General features: G+C 31.0%; 2 long non-coding RNA genes across 2 annotated transcripts; one reads left to right on the top strand and one right to left on the bottom strand.

The window, feature by feature from the left end:
- The first annotated feature begins 6,637 nt into the window (after window positions 1-6,637).
- Window positions 6,638-8,316, top strand: LOC128293901 (uncharacterized). Its single transcript, XR_008284026.1, has 2 exons — window positions 6,638-6,675; window positions 8,149-8,316. It is a non-coding gene; the product is annotated as an uncharacterized LOC128293901 (long non-coding RNA).
- A 12,327-nt stretch (window positions 8,317-20,643) lies between these two features.
- LOC128293706 (uncharacterized) lies at window positions 20,644-22,397 on the bottom strand. Its single transcript, XR_008283883.1, has 2 exons — window positions 22,206-22,397; window positions 20,644-20,845 (listed from the first exon to the last, which is right to left on the bottom strand). It is a non-coding gene; the product is annotated as an uncharacterized LOC128293706 (long non-coding RNA).
- Between the last annotated feature and the right edge of the window lie 2,810 nt (window positions 22,398-25,207).

The raw sequence follows: 25,207 nt of genomic DNA, 5'->3' as shown, positions 1-25,207 counted from the left end.
AGATATCAGATAAGCTCAGTGACGGCTATCTAATTAAGAACTTGACTTGCTAATATATATATATATATATATATATATATATATATTATGAATAATATTCAAATGTGATTATGAAATTAATCACATTAATTATTACAGATTGTGTTATTCGAATTTTATTATTTGTTAAAGAAATTAATACAATAAAAAAAAAGAGATAGATGGGGACGAGAGTCTTGAGTCCGTATAAAATTATACTTCTACTATTTGACTTTAATTAGAGCATGAATTTTTAATCCTTAAATAGATGTAGTCAAAACTCTTGCTTTATCATTCATTTTTCAACATTAATGAATTTCTTTTCCTTTACCCCTAATTTTTTTCTCGAAAGGATTTACATGTAAAATCCATATGTTCTTATCTTTATTTTCTTATTATTTTGTGATCGTTCTACTATCATTATAAACTTTAATTATAACACCAATATATTTTCCTTTTCACCACCGAGAAATATTTCAGACTCACAATTTTTGTTTAATTTATTCAAATTTTAATTTAAATATAAACTATTTTTTGATATATTTCGATGATTTTTTAAAATTTTACTAGCAAAATTATTTATTTATTCAGTTTCTTTAGATAAATTTTGAGAATACCTTAGATTTTATTATTTTTGAAGAAAAAAAGGTGTTGATTTAATGTTATTTTCAATTGATGGCTAAGGTTCAAAATATGATAGCCACAACTTGTGAACTTGCATATTCTTGACCTTTTTATGGCCTTATATGTTGTATTTGATTGAAAGAGAGGAAAATGAGAAAAAATTCACATGTTTTTATAATATATTATCAAATAATATATATGACTAATATTTGATGTACTAATGGTATATAATTTTGAGATCTTAAGATTTTAAGGTCATAGTTCGAGTTTCACTTTATATAAATGTGCAGGTTTTCTTTTAGATTTATTCTAATTAATTAGAATTGAGATATGGCGTGTTAGATAAACCATTAAAATTTTTATTTTATTAAAAATAAATTTTTAATATTTAATTTTAAATGTATTTATTAACCATAATAATTTTTCACTTCATTTAGAATTTTTTTTTAAAAGATGTTGAATAGAATGAGTAGATAATTATCACTTAATATTAAAAAGATTATCTCTTTACTTTTTTAATAAATGAAATATTTAAATTATTATATTTAATTATATTAATAAATTTTCAAATATGATAATTATATCCATTACTTAATTTTTACAAATAGTATTATAATATAAATTATTTACTTAATCTTTCTTACAAAGAGGGAATTTTGCGGGGGTTTTTTAAAATTGACTCAAAAGTTTTTATTAATTAAGAAAATAATTCACTTTCAAAATCATGTATGTAAATGACTTGTTTTGAACAGTAAATTTTAGTGCATAGATTGCTATTAGCGTAATGATGAAGTGTGATTATATAAAACGTTCAGGGACCTGATGAAGCAATTATCTTTTTAGATTGGATGAAAAAAAGGGTAAGGCCTTGACTGCTAGCGAAACCCAATCCTTTTAAACTTTTAGTCTATTTGCATATTAGGTCAGTCCCCTTTTGAAATTAAATTTAAATAGTTCTTAAAAATATGAGAATAACAAAATAAAACCTTTTCAATTTTTAAAACAATAAACTTGAAAATATATAAATTATTATTTAAATTACCCAAATATATCCTAAACAATTTTTCTCAAGTTTTAAATAAGAATTTTTACTTGAGGAAAATTATTGAGGATATATTTGGGTAATTTAAATAGTAATTTTATATAGTTTTAAGTTTATTATTTTTAAAAATGAAAAGGATTTATTTTGTTATTCTTATATTTTTAAGGACTATTAAATTTAATTTCAAAAGCGGACTAACTTAACATGCAAACAGATCAAAAGTTTAACATCCCTTTTTTTCATCCAATCTAAAAGGGTAATTATTTCATCAGGTCCCTAAACGTTTCATATAATCACACTTCAGTCTAATGCCATCAATGGCAACAACGACATCCAAAAAAATTAATTTTTTTTTAAAACCAGCCAATGGTTGGCTCATTATGAAGAGTGGTGCCGCCAATGACAACAACGGCACTAAGGTTTACTGTTCAAAATTGGTCCAATTAAGTACATAATTTTGAAAGTGGGTTATATTCTTAATTAATAAATTTTTTTGGGTCAAACTTTTTAAAAAAAAAACTAATTTTGTTTTCACTTAATTAAACTTTGGTCATATTTAGAGTATATGAATTGGAGAAGTTAATTTATTTATTTTATTGATTGTTGTATATCATATTTTGCGGTTAATGAAATAGTGCAAATTTCTTAATTAGTTATTGTTTCATATGTAGACGTAAAATGATTCAACATATCTAGGGTTTGATTATTTTTCAAGTTATAAACATATAATCTTATCATGTCATTATCTTATAAGACAAGTTGAAGGCAAAGACACGAAAAATATGTAAGAATTAAATAAATTATTAGCTTTAAGTCCAATAAGAAGTCCATACGTATTGATTGAGTGTTTGAATTATTAAACCATGAATTATGAAGGAATGGAGGAGAGCTTTTGATTCTCTTTTTTCAACTTGAATTTTTTTTTAAATAGAAAGTCATCACTTTTGAATCTTCCAGCCTTAAATTTAGCTCCATGTTTTGAAGAGTTCAATAATAATTACGTCTCAAAAATAGATTTAGATAAAATATTACACATTGTAGAGTATTTTTCTATCTTTCTCAAGTAGTGGTATCTGTATATTTATATGATATGTAAAAAAATTACGTAAAAAATTTAATTGATGCTTTGGTTACACTAGTAAAGGCAAATGTTTATTATTATACATAGTGTTTTGAGTTCAAAACTTATTCTGGTCAATTTTTTATTGATATATTATATATAAAAAGATACAAACGTCCTCATAAAAAAATATAACTTAATTCAAATATGAGAGTCTAATTTAATAATTTTACAACTGAATTGGTACTCAATCAGTGGTGAAACTAGGGGGGCTGGCAAAGGCCCCGACCCCCCTAAAATGAAAATTTTTTCATATGGCCCCTTTAAAATTTTTAAAATCTTAAATTAATAAAGGTAAAATTACACTTTGACCCTCTAAAAATATAAAAATTTGATTTAATCCTTTAAAAATTATAAAGATATAGTCTATTAAAATGGTGGAATTGCATTTTTTCTATCATAAGAATTATAAATTAATTTCGGCCCCCCTAAAAAAGTTTCTGGTTTCGCCCCTGTACTCAGTTGACGCGTGACACCAACTCAATAAAAGACTTAATATAAGTATAAAGAGATATAGATATAGATAATATTATAATAATGTAAATATTAGAAAATATGTAAAATTGGCTATTTTTAAAATTTTAATAAAAATAACATATGTTTTTGTAAAAAATTTCAAAAAAAATATGGATGGGCTTAAAATGTAACAGTCCGGTTTAGACCCTAGTCGGAATAGTGGTTTCGAGACCACATATCCGAGTTAGAAAAATATTTTAATATTATTTTATATGATTAAAATATATGAATTTATGTCTGTGAAAGTTTCGTATGAAAATTTAATTGTTTGTGTGCTTAATTTGATAAAAGGACCAAATCGCATAAAAAAGTAAAAGTTGCTTGCTATATGTTAAAAGTGCCTATTTGATTTGGCTTTATACATGAGAGGTCCTTATGTGGTAATTATTCCATATACATGGTTATTGGACATATATGTCCTTATTACAAATGATTTTTATATGTATTAATAAAGGGCAAATTTGGTATTTTATTAATAAATATAAGTTAAATAAAACAAAGCTTAAAATAAGCTCATTTTCATGCTCATCAACCGAAAATTACAAATGAAAGAAAAGAAAAAGTCTTGCTAGGGTTCAGCAATATTAAGCTTTGATTTAGGTACGTTTTTGTTTCGGTTTTTGATAATTTTTACGTTTTTGCAATCACTGCTTCGTATATTATCGAACCCATACCTCAATTTTTGATTTTGTTAATGATTTTGAAATGTGCCATGGATGAATTCATGAGCTTTGTGATGTTATATGTTGAAATATGAAAGCTTGATGTTGGGTTTACATGTTTTGTCTTTGGATTTTTGATAAATTTAAGTAATTTGAACTAAATTGTGAAATTGAGTTTTTGAGGGACTAAAATGTGAAATAAGTGAAACATATGGGCTTATTTGAATACTATGAGAATTCGGCCTAACACGGATATATGTAAATTTGTGTCTTTTGTGATTTTGTGAAATAGGGACTAAATTGTCAAAATGTGAAAATGTGAGGGCTAGTTTACAAAATGCCCTAAATATGTGTTTATGGATTTTTTTTTGAATAAATTTGTGATTGAATAAGTTAAATTTTAATTTATATAGATCAAGAGTTAAAGAAAACGTAATTAGATCGGGAAAAATCGAAAGTTGTCAAGTAACCGATTCCATCCGAATCCGTACGAGGTAAGTCGATATACAAATAAGCTTGTTTTAAATTGCATTATTATTATTCATTTGATATTGAATTGTGATGAATGAATGTCTGAGCTAAATTTATGTTATCCGAGAAAGTATCGACAAGGTTCCGACGTCTGAAAAGCCTCGTATGAACCTTAGGAATAGTTAGGATACATATGTCATGACATAGGATCTGATATATGTTTTCGTGTAAGACCACATCTGGGATGTTGGAATCGACTTTTGTTTTACGTGTAAGACCATGTCTGGGACATCAGCATCGTATCTGATTTCGTGTAAGACCCTGTCTGGGACAGTGACATTGACGTTTGATTGCATGTAAGACCACGTCTGGGATGTTGACATTGTATATACTTTCTGAGTTCTCCGCGTATCCTTACGTTTCCAAATGGTTCAAACGGGCATTCTGAAAAATGAATGACTTGTGAAATACATATTTGATTCAAGTACGTTTGAAATGAGTATCATATTTAATAGTGAAAGGTAAGTATGTATTCTTTAATGAACAAAAGATGATATGTGGTAAAAGTATGAGAAATTATGCTATATGTGTCATGGAAATTGGAAGATATGGAATGTATGTGAATATAGAAGTTGTAATAGTTTATGACTTGAAGTATATGTAATTTTGATAATGAATTAATGTTTAATGTGTTAAGTTTTTTTTGTATACGGCTTACTAAGCTTTTATAAGTTTACTCTGTGTGTCTTTTAACTGTATTACAGATATCGTAGCTACTGGAAGCTCAGGGATCATTATGGTTCATCACTGCACTATCGAACTTCATTTTGGTACATTTTGGAAATGTAAATATTGGAGTATGGCATGTATAGGCTAGAGGTGTAACAGCCCGTTTTTTTAGGGTTGATCGGAACAGTGGTTTCGGGGCCACCAAATTCGAACGAGTAGGTTGGTAAATATTATATTTAATATTTACGAGTTAATTGTGATTTTAAAAATGTTTTTGATATTGTGATTTTTGTTTTATAAGCGATTTATTAAGTTCAAGTGGTATGACCCTAAGGTCAAGTGGGTTTAGAAAATGAGGTATCGGAACCTTGTTTCTATAAATCGAGTCGTAAATATTTTTATAAATATTTACGTAGTGGCAATAAGATGGTATTAAAGTTTCGTTGAAAAATTTTATCGTTTCGATAGTTAATTAAACAAAAAGGACTAAATTGTGTAAAGTGCAAAAGTTGTGTTCTATAACCTAAAGGTATTAAATAGATATAGAACTTAAAAGTAGAAGTCCTTATTTGGTAATTAACCTATTAAAGAGATAGTGGGATATGATGGCTTGGCATTTGGTGTAATAAATAAAGTGTATAAAGGTTAATATTGTAAATTGGTTAAAAATAATAATAAAATGAATATAATAAAAGAATCAAGGTGTCATCTTTTTCATTCTCTTTTACCAGCTGAATATGAAGGCTTGAGAAGCCATGGAAGAAGCTTCCAACTTTCAAATAATGCATGGTAGGCATTTCTAGTCCGCTTTTAATTATTTTTATATTTTCGGGATCGTTGTTGCTTAATCTATCTAATGAGGGGACTATTTTGCAAAACCATTGAATAGTTTGATATTTTCCATTGATGAGTATAATAGGGCTTTGAAGTTTAATGGAAGAATATGAGTCCTTGTTGATAGTTAAACACTTTTTGTTAAGTGAATTTTGTTGAAGTTGACAATTAAGGGCTAAATTGATAAATGTGAAAACTTTGTGGTTAAAATGTCAAATAAATGAAATGTGTGGGCTTCTAGAGACACTAGTGATATTCTTCTATAGTAGAATTTTACTCAATTTCATGAATTTGCATTTTTATGATGTAGGGACTAAATTGTAAAGAAGTTGAAATATTAGGGGTAAAATTATAATTTTTCCATAAAGTGAATTATGGACTGTTTTGATACCATGAACATTTGGCTAAGCTTAATTATGGTTAAAAATGTTAATTTGCATGTTTTGAGCTCAGGGACTAAAATGAATAAAAGTAAAACTTTAGGGGTAATTTTGTAAAAATGATAAAAATGACCAAATTGTATGAAATGAGGTGTTTTAATGTCTAAATTAATATACTGAATGAAATTATTAATTTAGATCAAGATCGGGTGGAAAATCGAGAAAATGAGAAAATTACCAAAATGCCCCTGAACTTTGGTATCTCTACAATTTAGCCAGGTAAGTTCGTATGCAATAAGCATTGTTAAATTGATGTTTCTAATGCTTTAATATTGTATAAATTGTATATCGTGAATATTTTAATGTCCGGCGACATATCGACAAAATGTGGCACTTAGTGTGCGGGGCAATCAAATATGGTACTCAGTGTACAAAATATTGAGAATGGCACTTAGTGTGCGAGATATTGGGAATGACACTTAGTGTGCAAAATATCGAATGATTCAAAGGAAATTATAAATTGTGATTGAATGATTAAATAGAGCAAATTGAGCAGTATACATGCTATATTATATGAATTGTTTATGAGATGACTTTATAATGGTGATATTTGGGCTTTGAGCCTAGCATGCTTTAAGTCGGTGAATAATATTATCGGGTTTAAAACCTAGCAGGGCTAAATGCGGTGATTTGATAAAAGTCTAAGACTATGAGACCTTGTGTTAAATCGGCAATTGAATTTGTTCAATGCATTAAGTTGGCGGTATGTGATATATTCTTATGCATGTTAGATCGATTGGAATTGAATCATGAATGTGAAATGAGAAGCATAGGTGAAAATGCCTATGTCATATATGTGAGTAAGGGCAAAACCATCGTAAATTATCGATAAGGGTGGACTATGTGCGGAATCATCTTATAATTGCTAATTTGAACAGTTGTGTGCGAATCATTGAGCATGATGTATTGTATTGAGATTATGCTTTAGTGAAATTATAGATATATGATGAAATTGATTGGTGATATACATGTTTAAATAATGTGAATGCAAAGAATGTGTGAAAGAGTAAATTTGTAATAAATCTGCTTGGGATAGCAGCAGTAATGTGGTTTTGGAAAATCACCATAAATTGTTGGAGTTGAGTTAGAAGCTGAATAAATTATGTAATTAAAGCTTAATGAGTCTAGTTTCTTATAAAAGAAACCTGTAAGCAAAAGAATTGCTGATAATGAGATATTTGAAGTGGCGTGGGATAGAGTCAAATGACTTCGGGGTCCCCTATTCTTTTTTAGAAAATCATTATAATTTGTACAAAAATGGTTATAAGATTTAATTTTGGTGCTTATACTCTTTAATGAGTCTAGTTTCAAATGAAATCAAATAGAACATATTTTGAATTCTGTACAATGAGAAATTTGATTCGTAGTGAAGAGTGGTCAGATTAGTCAAACAGTGAAATAGGGGAAACTTTCAGAAAAATCTGGTATTGATTGCCCAAACCTAAAATTCTGAAAATTTTACAGATGGAAGATATATGAGTCTATTTTCAGGGAAAATTAACGGAAATTGATTTGGAGTTTTGTAGCTCCAGTTATAAATAATTTAGTGACTATTGCTCAGGAAGACAACTTGTAGTGAATTTGTGATTACGTTGTAAACATTGATAAAACTTGTTAATGAGTTGCTTATTGTTTTCTTATGAACTTACTAAGCGTAAAGCTTACTCCCCTTTTCTTTCCCATATTCCCTAGGGTTGCCAGGTTAGCTCGGGTTGGAGGCCGTCAGAGATATTATCACATTGTCAAGTCTACGCTATCGGCGTAAGTAAATCTTAGTGTTTCGAGTCTATGGCATGTATAGGGTTGTAAAGTTGAGTAAGTAAATGATACAAGACTAAGATATTGGTAAATATTTAATAATGCCTCATGAATATTTTAGGCCTTGTAAGCCTGATTAAAGGATAATATACGTGTGTATGAAAAGTTTAAAATTGATCAAAAATTTTTACGATCTGATTTTATATAAATGGATGAGTTTAAATCTGGTAGCACCTCGAACCCTATTTCGGCGAGGGATACGGGCGAAGGGTGTTACAAGAGGTGCTTTGAATATGTTTTGAAATATGTATATATCTCGCCATGTGATTTGGCTTGATTATAGATATGTTTATGAGTGATTTTGGTATAAGTTATATGATGAAGTTATGTTTATGACATGTTCTTGTTTGGCCAAAATAAATGGTCAATCTGGTAAGTATTTGGTAGGTACATAGTATGAGATTGAGTGGTATGTATTAAGGTTTAATAACCATATGTTTTGAGATGTTTTTGTCTTATGTTTTGGCATAAAATAGTAATGTTATTAAGCATGGAATTGGTTGGCAATGATATAACATGAATGGTTAAAGTTTTGATTGTGAATTAGATGTGAATTGGTTAAGAAATGTTGTGATTTTGGTTGCTTGTAGGTTTGATTTAAATGGGTGGAAAATTGGCTTTTCTAATGGCTTATTTTTGTCCACACGAGCATAAACACGGGCGTGTGCCTCAGCAGTGTGCAACACACGGCCATGTTGTACTGCCGTGTGTCCCTTGAGGTACCCTACAATTGTAAGTCAGGCTTGAGCACGGCCAAGACACACGGGCGTGTCTTGTAGCCGTGTGAGTAAGTCAGTATATATGCCCTGCTTTGACACGGCCTAGACACACGGGCGTATCTATTGCCGTGTGAGACACACAGCCTGTTCACACGGGCGTGTGACCTGTATTACTTTGAGAAATGTTTAAGTTTTGGAAAAAATTTTGTATGAGCTCGGTTTAATCCCGACCCTTTTCTGATGTATGTTTAAGGTCTCGATGACCTAAATAAGGGACATTATGTTGATGTGTGATCTTTGATGCTATGATGTTTGCGAAATGAATGTTAAATGTTCCTATTTGTCCGGTAATGCCTTTAACCCTAGTCTGGCGACAGATACGGATTAGGGGTGTTACATAAAACATATTTGGATTATACATTTGCAAATATAAGTAGACTTGAGTATAATTTAAAATCCCAAATTTTAGATCACGTTGAGTTTGAAAAAGCATAAAACATATTCATATATTGTATAAATTCTACTCATACCCAACTTATCCTGACCTTTAAACATCTCTAATTTTGAAACTGGGTCAATATATTTTCTTGACTTTCTTGCCAGAATTTTTATGATGGTTGGATTAGATTTTGGGTGAATCATGGGATTAATGTAAGTAAAAGTATTATGGAGGTCCCAATATTAATAGTTAAATTACATTTTGACACTTTGCTAAAAGAATAAATAAATTAGTCCTTGTACATTAGATTAAAGAGCACATTGGTCATTTCTAGTAAAATTTCCATCTATCTCTATTGTTAAAAACTAATATTGCTGACAGAATAATCAAATAATTACGTGTGGTGCCATGTGTCCCTCATTTTGATATACAATAACCAATTTTTAACAGTAAAAATGGATGAAAATTTTACTAGAAAGGACCAATTTGCTCTTTAATCTAATATATAAAAATTAATTTATTTATTTTAAGCGGATGAAGCAATACGCAATCAAGTTCTTAAAATAAAAATCTTCTTAATACTTTAACCATCATTTCCGTTAGGCATGAGGAGTTGTAGAGCGAAAGCAGGCAACGACGGAGCCAAGTAGAGGGCCAGGGAGGCCATGGCCCCACTAAAGTTTAAATTTTTTTTTCAATTTAGTCCTTTGTAAATATACTATGGTCCTCCCAAAAATATAAGTAGGCTATCCAAGGTTTAAGATTTTTGTAATTTCTCCTTTTTATATATATATCATAGTCCTCCTAAAAATATAAGTAAACTCCTCCCAAAAATATTTTTTACACATCTAATTTTAACTTAACCCCTTAAGATTAACATCCTGGTTCCGTTGCTGGACGTAGTTCCAGTTTTCACTCTAATATTGGACCCTTCTTTTGTGCTGGAGTGTGTTTGACTTTCCAGATTTTTTTTTTTTTAAGGATCTAAACTCATACGCTAAAAGGGAATGGCAATAGCTTTCGTGACCATGGCAACAACTAGTGGTGTGATAATGGTGGTGGGTATAATCACAATATTTCGTCTGAGTTTTATGGTTTTAATTGTTCCTTTGAAGTCTGTTTATATTTTATTCTTAGTTTATTACTTATTATTAATAATATGAGCATTATCGTTTATTTTTTATTATGAAATAATAAAATAAAGAAAAGAGAAAAAAATTCTATTTTAATTCATGCTGTTGGAGCCTTGGAGATTAAAGGATAACTAATTTTTCTATGTATATTAAATATAATATTTTGTATATGATACATATGTGAGACTTCTACAGCTAAGGTTATGATAACTCTTATATATGTGTGTGATATTATATAAATAGATTCTATGTCGTGCAACATATATAATTATTATTATTTTAAAATACTACCACACGTGTATTTATTTGAAAATTATAAATTTAAAATATAAATATGTGTTAAAAATAATATTTAATAAATAATAAAATATATGATTTGAAATTAAATAATTATTACTCATGACATATGTACGATATTAAAATAAAAAATATATTAAATTATGATAAAACAAAATTTAAAAATAAATATATCACATAAACAATACTAAAATACTACACTTATTAAACAATGAAACATATGGTTTGGAACTAAATGATTATAATAACACATGAAGTATATACGATTTTAAATAAAAATTAGATTAAATTATGAGTAAAACGAAATTTAAACACATAAATACATCGAGATAAGCAATATTAAATGCATTACAATTAATTATCATAATTTTTCATCCATTGTGAGTTAAGGTCGAGTTGACTCATAACATATGTTGGTAATGCAAAATGAATAATCCCACATAGGTTGAGAAAAAATTGTTAAGAGGGTTTAAATATAGCATTGTCTTTTACCTTTATAGAGTAATTGGGGCTAAATGTTAGAGGTGTGCATGGCTTGGATTTGGGCCAAGCCTAACTAAAAATTTAGGCTTATTTGCTAGGCTTGGCCTGGTTCAAAATATGGGCTTAAAATTTTGCCTAAGCTCGGCCCGAATAAAAATGTTAAAACTCGAGCCCGGCCCGGCCCGGCTATATTAATTTTTATATTATTTTTATATAATTTTAAAATATATATAACCCTTCAAAAATACTAAAAACATCAAAATAAATATTTTTCAATAAATTAAAAATAAATTTTAAAATATATGTATACTTAAATAACAATAAAATAGATGCAATTTAACAAGCAAATGCATCTAAAATAATAACAAAATTAGCAAATTTCTTTAAAATAATAAAAAAATTAACAATAAAATAAGTTTTATACAATATCTAAACAATAAGAACAAAATAGTAGCAAAATAGGGAGAAAATAAGAAAAAAAATAATATTAAAAAAATAAATTTTTTTTGGTCATTTAGTGAATTCAGGTCGGGCCGGGTCCGAGCCAAAAATGCCTTACTCGAGGCCCGGCCCGTTTTTAAAACGGACCTTATTTTTTTGTCCAAACTCATTTTTCAGGCCTAAATTTTTGCCCAAACCCTTCCACATTTCGGGCGGGCCTACGGGCCGGGCCATGCACACCTCTACTAAAGGCCAACACACATGTGTTGTTACCTTGCTTGGTGTTTTTATAAAATCCTTTGACTATTACAGAAAATTCTTTAATTGTTGCAGATTGTTGCACTTTTTGTGGAAAGTAACACTTCGTGTTTTACCATTTTGCCCCTTCAGAAAATAATATAAATAGTGTAGCGACGTAAAAAAAAATTTGGTTTGGGGTAGCTAATTGTGGCAATTTATTGAGAACTTTAAAAGCTGAAGTTTGATTTTTTGAAACATAAACCTAAAAAACGAAATAAAGATGGGAGTCGCCACCGATCCTTTTTATAGGTATGATCGGACACCTAATAAATTTATTTTTTTAAATGAAGACCGAGTTTAGGTCTCACGTTAAAATCGAGAGAAAAGTAGGGTTCGGAGTCGATTCTGCGAGGAAGGTATGAGCACCCTCGTGACGCCCAAAATTGGTATCTTTTAAACATGTGTTGTCTTAATTTTCAAAAATACTAGTTCATTTTAAATTCCAATCGTGATCCAATTTAAAAGACGAGAACTTTCAATTTTGATTTTTGAGAAGGATATACTGTTTTAACACGAGCCGACAAATTCCATCCAACATAGCGATGAAATTTACGACTTAACGTTAAATCGGTGTATTGCCTCGACTAGTAATTAAAACATGAAAACTATTCATGAAATAAGAATTTGAAATAAATCAAATATGCAAACAATGACATTTTCAAATGAAAATATTAACATAATACTAGAGCAAGAGCAAAACAATAATAATATTTAAAAAGAAATAAAACCAAACATAAACAAATATAAAGTACATTTAGTAATAATAATATAAGGTAATATATACATAAGATAATATGCAAAAATATAATATATGACATATATACATGATGTATGAAAATATAATGCCTAATAGACATATATATGCAATATTACTAAATATATACGTACTAGATACAAATACACATAGTATAATTCAACATATACAATAATATTAGGAATACTATGGACAAGGAAAATACATTTATACTAATAATAGTAAAAGATATATATACACCAAATAATAATATAATAAGTAGCAATAGGAAAATAATAAATACAAAATCAATAATGCAACATACACAAATAATACAAATAAAAAGGTATATACATACGGATTATAAAATAAATGTATTAAAATTAATAATAAATACAATATGGGTAAAAATAAATATATACATGATATATACATAATGTGGTACTAAGAATATATATATATATATATATATATATATAAATAATAGTATTAGAAATCATATAGTATATATAACTGATAATATTAAAATATATACATAATATTATATATGAATTATTCATATAATATATATTAAAAAATTGACTATTAATACGTACTAAAAATATATACGGGGTAAGTGGCATACACTAATAAATATAATAATAATAACCATGTAATACAATACCAAAAGGTAAATATAATAAAATGATATTAAAATAAAGGTATTAAAAACAGTAATAGACATATGTATACACCTAACAAGGATATATAATTATAATAATAATAATAATAATAATATTGAAACACAAAAGCCATTATAATAAAAATATTAAAATAAAGTAATAGAAACATTACTACATATATATATATACATACATGAAGATATACACTAATGTATTTCAATAACAATAATAATAATAATAATAATAATAATAATAATAATAATAATAATAATAATAATAATAATAATATTGAAATGCAAAAAATGTAATATTTAATAAAGAAACAAAAACAAATAAAAAAGGACTAAAATTGAACAAATAACAAAGTTTTGGGGCAAATGTGAAAAGAAATAAAGAGAAAAGGGCTTATTAGAGCGCGCACAAAACAAAGGGGGACCGAAACAGCAATTATTCCCTTCCATTAAAACGCAGCACATTAGCGGGGACTAAATCGAAAAGTGCGAAAAATTATGGGGCCAAATTGAAAATAGAAAAAAATACTTAATTGCAAAACCTTGAAAAAGCGGAAGGACCGCGCGCATAAATAACCCATTCAAACAAAACAGGCGGATCCTCCTGGTGGGTCGGGTTGGATGGGTCGGGTATGGCCAAAACGACGTCGTTTTGGGGCTTAAGTGTAGCCCCCAAAACGACGTCGTTTTAGAGTGCTATATAAGGCCTAAAATAACCAAAAAAAATCATTTGGGGAGAGGAAAGGAAAAAGAAGAGAGAGGAAGAGAGAAGGAGAGAGAAGGAGGGGAATCGGCGGGCCGTCACCGGACGACCATCGAGGCTCATGCAAGACCAAGGTGTCCGACCATCGCGTGGGTAAAAAAAAAAATTTTGTATATTTTTTGTATATTTTTTGTATATTTTTTTGTATATTTTTTTGTATATATTTTTATGTTTTAATATATATAGGTTAAAAACTTAAAACCGAATTTAAAATAGAAAGAAAAGAAATCACCTTAGGTTTTTAAGCTTTCAATCCTTTGATCTTGGTATTTTTATGCTTGAATGCTATTTCGTATTTAAATGATTGAATCACTATATTAAATCTGAGATTGAATGTTTCACTTTCTTGTTTTTATGCTCATTTCTCCTTTGCAAAAATGAAAGAAAAAAAAGAAGAAGAGTCCCCCCCTATACCATCTTTTTCATTCGGCTTTTATAGCCTTATTTACAAATTATTTTTTTACTATTTTTACTATTGTTGCATGTTTGCTTCCTTCCTCTGTCTTTGTAGGTGCGGTGGGAGTGTGTGATGGTGCTGGTGGCAGACAGCATGGGAGAGTGGGAGTGGTGCTGGTGGCAGACAGCATGGAAGAGTGAGAAGAGGCAAGTGGGAGTCTAGGGTTTTGGGATTGGGCTTGGATGTTGGGCTAGGTTAATTTTAGGTTTTGGGTTTGAGGATGGGTTAAATGGTTTAATGGGCCTGGGTATTTTGTAAACGGGCCAAAATTGGCCTACAACAGCTGCCCCTCTTTGCTTATTGTCGTGTAACAGGAATAGAGCAAAGATACAAAGAAAGGCCAATTTTGCCCGGTCTCGCTAAGTTTTGACTTCTTTTGGTGATCTTCTCATCCAGGTAGTCTCTTTTTAGTTCCCCGTATCTTGTAGCTTTGGTTCAATCCATTGCATCTTCTGATATATGCTTTGTGGCTTCAATCCACTTTAATGTAACTTCAAGGATATAAGATTTGTAACTTCGATCTGCTTTACTGTGGCTTCAGAAATATAAGATTAACAGCTTCAATTTGCTCTTCTGTTGCTTTAGTCAGATAAGGCTTGTGGTTTTCTCTTCTGTAACTTTAGAAGGACATCATCTAATATCCTTGATCAGCTCTACTGCAACTTCAAGGAAACAAAATCTGGTGTCTTCAATCAGCCCCAATCTTATTCTTTACTCGATATGTGATCCTGAGCTCAACTCACTCAGTGTGTCCCGAAGCTCAACTCACTTCTCGCAATATGAGTCAATTTAAAACTAAAAATACCTCAGCGTGCCCCGAGGCTCAACTCACTTCTCGCAATATGAGTTGATTTTGAACAATAAAAATAAAAAGGCTTAACTCACCTTTCGCAATATGAGTCAATTTAAAACTAAAAATACCTCAGCGTGCCCCGAGGCTCAACTCACTTCTCGCAATATGAGTTGATTTTGAACAACAAAAATAAAAAGGCTTAACTCACCTCTCGCAATATGAGTCAATTTAAAACTAAAAATACCTCAGCGTGTCTTGAGGCTCAACTCACCTCTCGCAATATGAGTTGATTTTGACGAACAGAAATTGAAAAACAGAAATTGAAAATACCTCAGCGCGTGAGCTGAGGCTCAACTCACCTCTCGCAATATGAGTTAATTTTTTTTGATGAACAGAAATTAAAATTACCTCAACGTGTCCTGAGGCTCAACTCACCTCTCGCAATATGAGTTGATCTTGACGAATGAAATTGAAAAAGCGAATTGAAAATACCTCGTAGCGTGAGTGAGACTCAACTCACCTCTCGCAATATGAGTTGATTTTTTTGATGAATGAAATTAAAATTACCTCAACGTGTCACGAGGCTCAACTCACCTCTCGCAATATGAGTTAATTTTGACGAACAGAAATTGAAAAACAGAAATTGAAAATACCTCAGCGCGTGAGCTGAGACTCAACTCACCTCTCGCAATATAAGTTGATTTTTTTGATGAACAGAAATTAAAATTACCTCAATGTGTCCTGAGGTTCAACTCACCTCTCGCAATATGAGTTGATTTTGACGAACAGAAATTGAAAAACAGAAATTGAAAATACCTTAGCGCGTGAGCTAAGGCTCAACTCACTTCTCGCAATATGAGTTGATTCTTTGGTAGAATTCGGGTGTCTTTTCCTTTGATTCAGTGCGATTCTCATTCAAGATTTCTTACTCTGTTGGAGTACCTGTATATGCCATGTATGATGTTATCGTGATATGCACATGTTTGTCTTAAATGCTTTTATGCCTACATGATTATGCAGTGCTCCTTAAGCATGTTTGTCGTATGTCTATTTAGCCACGATTGTTGAGGATTTATGTTCATTGCTTTGATTCTCGACTTTCTCTTCATGCCTTATACCTGTCTTCAAGCTTCACGAGTAATCGACGTTTCTCAAATATCATTCTTACGCCTCGATTGAACTTTGTTCTTACTTTGAGACTCTTGTGCTTATCAAATTTTCATCCGTAATGTTTAACATTTCTTTTGTTTAGAGTATGTCATTTCACTATTTATCATGTAAATAAACACATAATGAGATGCATGAAAAGGTCAAGTAGGGACAAAATAATGTCTCATATTCATCGACTTCAAATGTGGCAAACAAAACAAGTTAACCAACGAGAGTAAAAATGTCAAAAGAAAAAAGGATCGTATTTAACAAATGCTCTAGATATTCAACACATGAACTCTTCCACGTTCCTCAATCAAGAATCTTTCAGTATGGCTTCTTGCGTGAAAATTTCGAGCTTTGAAGTGCTTCAAATCGTAGTCTCACTTTGTTTGACCCATTGTTCAAATGCCACGCTCTTGGGCCAGTTTACTTCATTAGGACGCCTCTCGGTTTTCATCCTAATCTTTTGTGTTAATCAAGACGCCTTTTTCGGTTTTCACCTTTTTTTTTTTTTAAGATGCCCTTTTTCGGGTTTTCATCTTGATTTTTTTAGGCATAATATTTCTTCACAGCATCTGAATTCACTGGATTCGGTAACTCTTTCCCATCCATTTCAGTGAGAATCAAAGCTCCACCCGAGAATGCCTTCTTTACGACGTATGGTCTCATGCAGTTTTACATCATAATCATTCAGAACTTCATAAAGCGCTGAAAACTGTTATCACGTACCCAAAACTTTTTGTACTTGTTCTATAATCAGAGTATAAACCACGTATCTCAATAAAAAAAAATAATAGAAACCACCATACCATGAAATCTGATAATTTCAGAAACCTATATTTCAGAAAATTATTAAGAAATTTATTCATACCTGAATAGAATTTGCAGACTTTACCATACCTTCGACGATTATTCAAATACCGTCTTTCTTTTTCAAAGATCGAGATAATTCCAATTCAAACCCATAGAAATTATATCCCACTTCCATTCTGATATCCTTTCTAGCTGTAACAGTTCTAAAGATATCTATATCTGATATAAACATTTATATAAATTTCAAAGTACTACTTTTCTTTCCCAGTCTTTAACACATCTTCCTCAAATCACTGTACATTTTATTTCTTCCAGAATGCATAGACATAGTATTGCTATAAATTTCATACAAATTCTTCTGTCTAAGCTCTGAATTCTTCAATACAGCTTCTATTTCTAAACAGCAAATAATCATCAAATTCAATCTAAAATTTTCAATCAAAATCATTTGTTCACACCCATTTAACCATTAATTCATTATCACATTTCTGAACTTTGTAGACCTGCTGTAGAGAAGTAAGTTTAACCTTTATTTCAATTAGAATTAAGCGATCATCAGATAATAACAATAGAGTGTTCATAACTCCATTTGCTTTTTTTTTTTTTCCTGGATGATATTCAATTATAAAATCATGATCCTTTAATACAAAGACAATAGCTATCACTTTCGAACCATGTATCAAATAATTCTTCTCATGTAGTTCTAACTTTCCAAAACATAAATCGTTAATTCATTTTTTTGCGTCAAACACTGCTATCCCTGTAAATCACAAGTTTCTTTACTGGATTTTAGGCTAAACCAGAACTAGTGCTTCAGTTTACTGAGTTTTCAACTGATTAAAACTTTACTGACATTTATCATATCATTCCAATGCCATATCTTTCTATGGTAACCATATATTCAAAAATCTTTTTCTAACTTTATGATAATAACCGACAAATCTCAGAAATTCTTTGATTTCAGATACATTTTTCAATATTATTTCAGGCACAAGATCTATAATAAATTCAGCTTCTTCAACCAACGATGAATTGGGTAACTCTTCCGAAACACATCAAAATTGCCATTGATTTAAAATTTGACTCGAGATACTTTAATATCCAATTCATAAGCAAAGTAAATACCACAACCCTTTTCTAGCACATACGTGTTGACATGTTCAATATCACAATAAACAATTAGTTCAATTTTCATCGTCCTAACCTTGCAGTATAATGCACTTTTGCTTACAATTCACCACCATATCATGTAGAATTAACCATTCCGTTCTTGAAATCACATCAAATAATAATAACATCAAATCAATTAGGAAACAGACCTAATATCATTATCAAGCAGTTCTTGTAATTTTATCAATCAATAAATCTTGATCCGAAAAATTTGATACTTCAACCAATAATTCGTCGAATGAATGCAAAAACTCTTCAATAAGTGCTAAATTCATGCAATCATACGAATAAATAAAACCAATATCAATTTAAAATAATCATATCGGTCTTATAAAAGAAGAAGGTACCTATAATGACATCCGTAGAGAAACATCTTCTTATATACAATTAACATATGCCCCGGCCGATATTCATTCTCCGATTTTATAGTGAAATCCTTTATCACACTTCGACTACCACTCGCATTTCTAGGTTACGAGTAATCTACCTCTAATAACTGTGGCATTTTGTCTTGAAATTTAAATAATATCTCTTTCAACTCTCTTCAATCAATCACTAAGATAATGATCAGAAGAATCATATCTAACTCATATTCCGCTCTTTATTCTACATTCTTCGACTTTATGTTTTCATTTAAACCATCTTCAAACTACTTGTACATTATGGTTTCTATTGGAATATACCCTCTGATATACTTATTCAATCAAACAAATTCCCTTCATACTCAGTTACAATCATATGACCCTGTTTAAGCTTCAAAAATTTCTTTGCATTTCTAATCAGGAAATCTCTGACTAACATATATTTCTTTCAGAACTCATTTTAGAAAATTCCAAATAACCCTTTCATAGTTACAGCATAAATCAATATTTTCCACCTTTGGTAAATTGAATCTTTTAGTAGAAATATCATACCTTCCTATCATTTATTCGACGAACCAAGCAATTCATTTACAGCCTTGATAATATTCTCTTGCCAAATTTCAATTCTTTCAAGATCATTTTCAGCTGTAATTTTCAATTCTTCCACAAGATATGTACAAAATATTAACAATGATATGTTACCCATTCGGACAAACTCGTACCTTGAAGCACTTCTGGAACCGATTGAGAAACAGGAGGGGTATATATCATAACAAATACAATTTCTTCTATTCACTGAAGAACATCAGTTATAATTCTAAATAATTATGTATCATTTTTTTTTTATTATTTCATCAGTAATCATTCAGTAATTAATTACCCATTGAGTTTATACCCAGTGTTGTTGATTCAGTTTTCATCTAATTCACGAGACTATTCGTCTCCAGTATACATTTCATAATCAATACCATCGATATTTTCATCTAACATTTTCACTATAAAATAGTACCAAACAAATATATCAGCATCTGATCCCGACTCAATTTCGACTCAATTATGGCATGTACCTCTAGACTCAATTCCGAGCTCGATTTAGTCCGAGAATCGGCTAAACCTGAATAGCTCTGATACCAACAATTGTAACACCCCCTAACCCCAAACCGTCCCAGAAGAGAGTTATGGAGCATTACCAGAGTTTACAGAATAATTACACACAATTTCATTTACTTTCTTATGTTCATGTCAAAACTGTCTTCTTGAGTAACAGTCACTAAAATATTTATATCTAGAGTTACGAAACTCCAAATTAAGTTCCGTTAATTTTTCTTAAAACTAGACTCATATACCTTTCTACCATAAAATTTTCAGAATTTTTGGTTTAGCCAATTAGTACAGTTTATTCCTCAAAGTTACCCCTGATCTGCTATTTGACAGTTTCGACCTTTCTTTACTAAAATTTTATTATCTCATAGCACAGGACTTGGATGATGTTCCCGTTTATTTCTCTTGAAAATAGACTCATTAAAGATTCTAAGAAAATAAATTATAGCCTGTAATTATTTTTATACAATTTTTAATGATTTTCCCAATTCAGAATAGGGAATTCCAAAATCAATCTGACATGGTCTCACAAAAATTCAATTTCATACCAAATTAGTCAAATCCTATTTTATACCATAGCCAAATCTAAATTTGATTTATTTCATCCTTACATTTACAATTTCAAAATGACATACACATAAGACATCCTAGGTACATGCCATTACCAATAATTAACACACTTTACTTTAATGAATTGGGGATCGGACTGGGATGCTGATTCAACGTACTATCTTTACTTAACCTGCGCACGGAAACAAACCGTACGCTGAGTATGGTATACTCAGTGGTATTTCTATAATCCGAACACTTGGTAATATAGCAATTAAACTTAAAATCACAATGATAAATATAACCATTCATTTATTTATTTTATAGATAAGTTTCATTTACTTACCATAAAAATTCTATACAAGCCATATAATAAACACAACAACATATTTGCTCAATTCTTTTCATTTGCTTACTGTATAAATTCTTTCAATATATTCACAATTCACTTGTATTCACACTTTACTTCTTAACAATATACCATTTTAATTCATTCTAACATCAATCATCATCCATTTGAACTTCACTCATTTCATGAACCTTTTAGTTCATGTTTTCAATCTCATATCTCAATTTCAATTCTCAATTCAATTTCTCATTTCATTCCAATAGTTCAATCAATCAAATTCACTCGATTTATCTTTTCACTTATTTACCCTATTAACAAACCCGGACTTTGACGGATACAGATTCAACCCAAACACACCAAGACGGCACATTGTGCCTAAAACGGTACATAGTACTGATTAATATCGACACATAAAGTGCCTAAAAGCGACACACGAGGTGCACGATACGACACACGAGGTGCTTGAAATACGACACATAAAGTGCCTAATCAAGAAAAGCCGACAAATCCGTACACTTTCGATTCTATGGCATGCCAATTATATCCGACTTAGCCCGACTAGTTAATAGGGTATTTCATTCACTTTCTCAATTTAATAATTCTTTCATCAATATCTCATTCAGATAATTACATATATTTATCCATTTTCACAATTCATACAATTTCATTCAATTTAACAATATATTTCAATTATTTACATTAATTCATAATTCAGTACAATTCAATTCATTTTCAATATCAAATATTCAAATTTCTACATAAATCATATATATTATATAATTCAATCAATATAAATTCAATTAAAATAATTTCAATCAATATAAATTCAATAAAACAGATATTCATAAATCAATTCAATATAAATTTATCACACACTAAATCAATTCATTTCAATTATAAAGACACAATACATATAATTCCCATCTTAACTATTTATCATAATATTTATCCAAAATTCAATTATCATAATTGCATAATATCTCATTCACACACACACACACACACACACACACACACACACACACACACACACACACATATATATATATATATATATATATATATATATATTTAAATTCATCACATACCAAATTAATCCATTTCCATTATAAACACAATAATTCTCACTTCAACATTTATTAAATGCATTGAATAAAAAAAATATAACAATTAATAACTAAGTTCAGATTATAGAAATACAAACCGTATTTTCTCGAGCTAACTTCCTTTGTCTTTGCCATTTTTTTTTTTGCTTAGCCGAGGTTTCCCGAGACAACATTAGCAAATTAACTTGGAACCTTTAAAACCTTATTTTTCCCTTTTTCTTTTCTTCCTTTCTCCCTTCTCTGTTTCGTCCCCTGCTATTCTGTTTCTTTCCTCCTTTTATTCTTTTTGTTTATTTCTTTTGTTTCTTTTATATATATATATAATGACAATAATAACTATAATAAAAATCTATTTAATAACAAATATTTATTTAACACTTGTACCAATCATTTTTATACACTTGTTTTTCTTCTTTTTTTATATATATATACATATATATTTAATAATTTAATAATATACATAATTCAAGAAAAATCTTGATTTTTCTTCCATTCACCGCCTCATTTCATGGGTATGGCTTAATTGCCATTTTGATCCTTTTATTTTCTATTACTTTAGAACTAAACTTTCACATTATATTCAATTTAATCTTTTATCCAATTATCCCTAATTAAGCTAAATTTACTTAATTAAACTTTAATTAATCACTTACTTAACTTCATAAATATTTTTACTTTTTTTAATAAATATTTTCTAATCTATTTTTAGAAACGATGACCAAAATAAACTTTTCTAAAACCTTAAAGTTCGGTCATTACACTCTTTGTCAATGACATTTATCGACATTCGAAAACCCTTTCAATTAACTTGACATGTTTCGTGGATCATCTCGTCCGTGGTACATCATTCCATCAGATGTAAATGTTTTTGACAAAGGAGGGTACTCTATTGGTTCCCATTCTGGTTCTCGACCCAAAGTTCTTGCAACTCTTCTCTCTTGATCCTTCTTCCACTGTCTTCTTCTTTAACGCATGACAGGCTGGAACCCCAAACTGTATCGGGCCTTGTGGTGCACTGGCTTTAAAGCCCTAACTATTCCTTGCAGATGTCTACCTAAACCTCTTCTCGCACGAGCTCCCCTTCCTACGGTCAACTTGACACCCATTCTGGTATTTCTCGATAGTTTTGGCATCGGAATTCTGTTTCCTTCAGCGATGAAAGTGGCATTGACGAATTCAAGGGATCGAAAGGAACATTCCACTGCGTTCTTGCTTACTTCCAGGTATGGCGCATCAGTAGAGATAGATGCGACAATGTCTTCTTCGCCCTCGACTGTGACCAAACAGCCATCAATGATAAATTTTACCTTTTGATGGAGGGATGATGGGACTGCTCCAGCAGAATGGATCCAAGGTCTTCCCAAAAGGCAGTTATAAAAGGGTGTAATGTCAATGACTTGGAACTCGACATCATAAATGTAAGGGCCCACTTCCAAAGGGATTTCGATCTTTCCCATGACTTCGCGCCTCGTCCCGTCGAATGCCCTTACCGTGGAATGACAGGGCCTTAAGTAGGACAAATCCATCGGTATTCTGGAAAGCGTGGCCAATGGCATAACATTTAATGCTGACCCATTATCGATGAGTACTTTTGGTATTATATATCCCTTGCAACGAGTCGTGATATGCAGTACTTTCACCAAGCCTCTACCATTTGGCGGTATCTCATCATCACTAAAAGAGATGAAATTGTCCGCATTCAGATTGTTTACCCACCTATCAAGCTTTTTGACAGATATATTGTTAGTTACGTAAGCTTGATTTAACACCTTCAGCAAAGCGTTCCGGTGTGGCTCTGAATTTAAGAGCAGAGATAAAACTGAGATTCGCGCTGGCTGCTTGCTCAATTGTTCCACCACACTATACTCGCTGTGCTTAATAAATTTCAAGAATTCTCGAGCTTCTTCCTCATTCACAGGCTTTTTAGTTTCTTGCACGGGTGGAATTTCTCGCTCGACTTTGACTTCGTGCATCACTACTTTCCCTTTTTGCTTCAAGTCGCTACTTTTCTTTACCGGTTCAACTTCTTTAGAATAGCACCGTCCACTGCGGGTAAAATGACCTACTTCCCCAATGTCTTCAGTTGTGGCTTCAAGCTTTTCACCTTGAGTGTAACGATGTTGACATCGTACTTCCACTGATCTTGTTTTATTGTCCTTATAAGGAAAGGAGATGGTACTTCAATTATCATTTTGGTTTCACCGGCTCTTTCTTCACGTCATAATAGATTATTAACGGTCGGTCGGCGCTATATGGGAAACCTGATGATTGATTATCAGAGGCACATATTTCTCCACTATCGGCCTCTTTGGCTTTACAAAAAATCCCAATCTCCTTATTGTCCATCATACTTTGCAAGAAACTTCAATTCCTCGCAGATCGAATGTTATGCTCCCCAATACCATGGAGCTCGCAAAAACTGTGACCTTTTACATCTTTTCCTTTGGATACTCTGTTAAAACGATAGAGCAACCCTTTCTCACTCAGTATCTCCCAGATTCTCTGCAGAGGTGTTCTTACTTCAGAAACCCATCTTCTACTTTGTTGTTTATCCTCCTCTCCTACTGCGCTCACATTCCCTTTGGTGTGGTTTGGAAATGGATTCCCGGTCGTACTGCCAGTACCATCAAATCGCAAAATGCCCGCATCGATGAGCCCTTGAACTCTCCTTTTGAAAGCAAGACAGTTCTGAGTAGAATGCCCCTGGTTCCCCACATGGTATGCACAACTAGCGTTTGGATCGTACCATTTCGGGTATAGAGGTTTAAGGGGGGCCATATAATGGGGAGATATCAATTGTTTCTCCAAAAGTTTTTGGTACAATTCCCCATACGACACAGGGATGGGGGTAACTTGCGGTTTCTCGGGATTATGCCTTGCTGGTCTTGGTTCGTTTCTAGGTTGGCTTTGGGCGGGTATCGTGTTTTGTGGGAAAGTGGTGACGGGTCTTTTGGTTGTTCGTGGCATATACGGGGTAGGACGGATGTGGTGCTTGGTAGTAAGGGGCTTGAGGGGGATAATAGAAATTCAGGGTGGATAATTTGAGGTCGGGGTTGGTTAGGATACTGAATTGGGAATGTAACGACTCCAGTTCCCACCA

This window comes from Gossypium arboreum, chromosome 6 (genome assembly GCF_025698485.1).
Source record: "Gossypium arboreum isolate Shixiya-1 chromosome 6, ASM2569848v2, whole genome shotgun sequence".
Taxonomy (NCBI): domain Eukaryota; kingdom Viridiplantae; phylum Streptophyta; class Magnoliopsida; order Malvales; family Malvaceae; genus Gossypium; species Gossypium arboreum.
The sequence above is the reverse complement of the archived record's forward strand: the minus strand, read 5'-3'. Positions and strand labels throughout refer to the sequence as shown.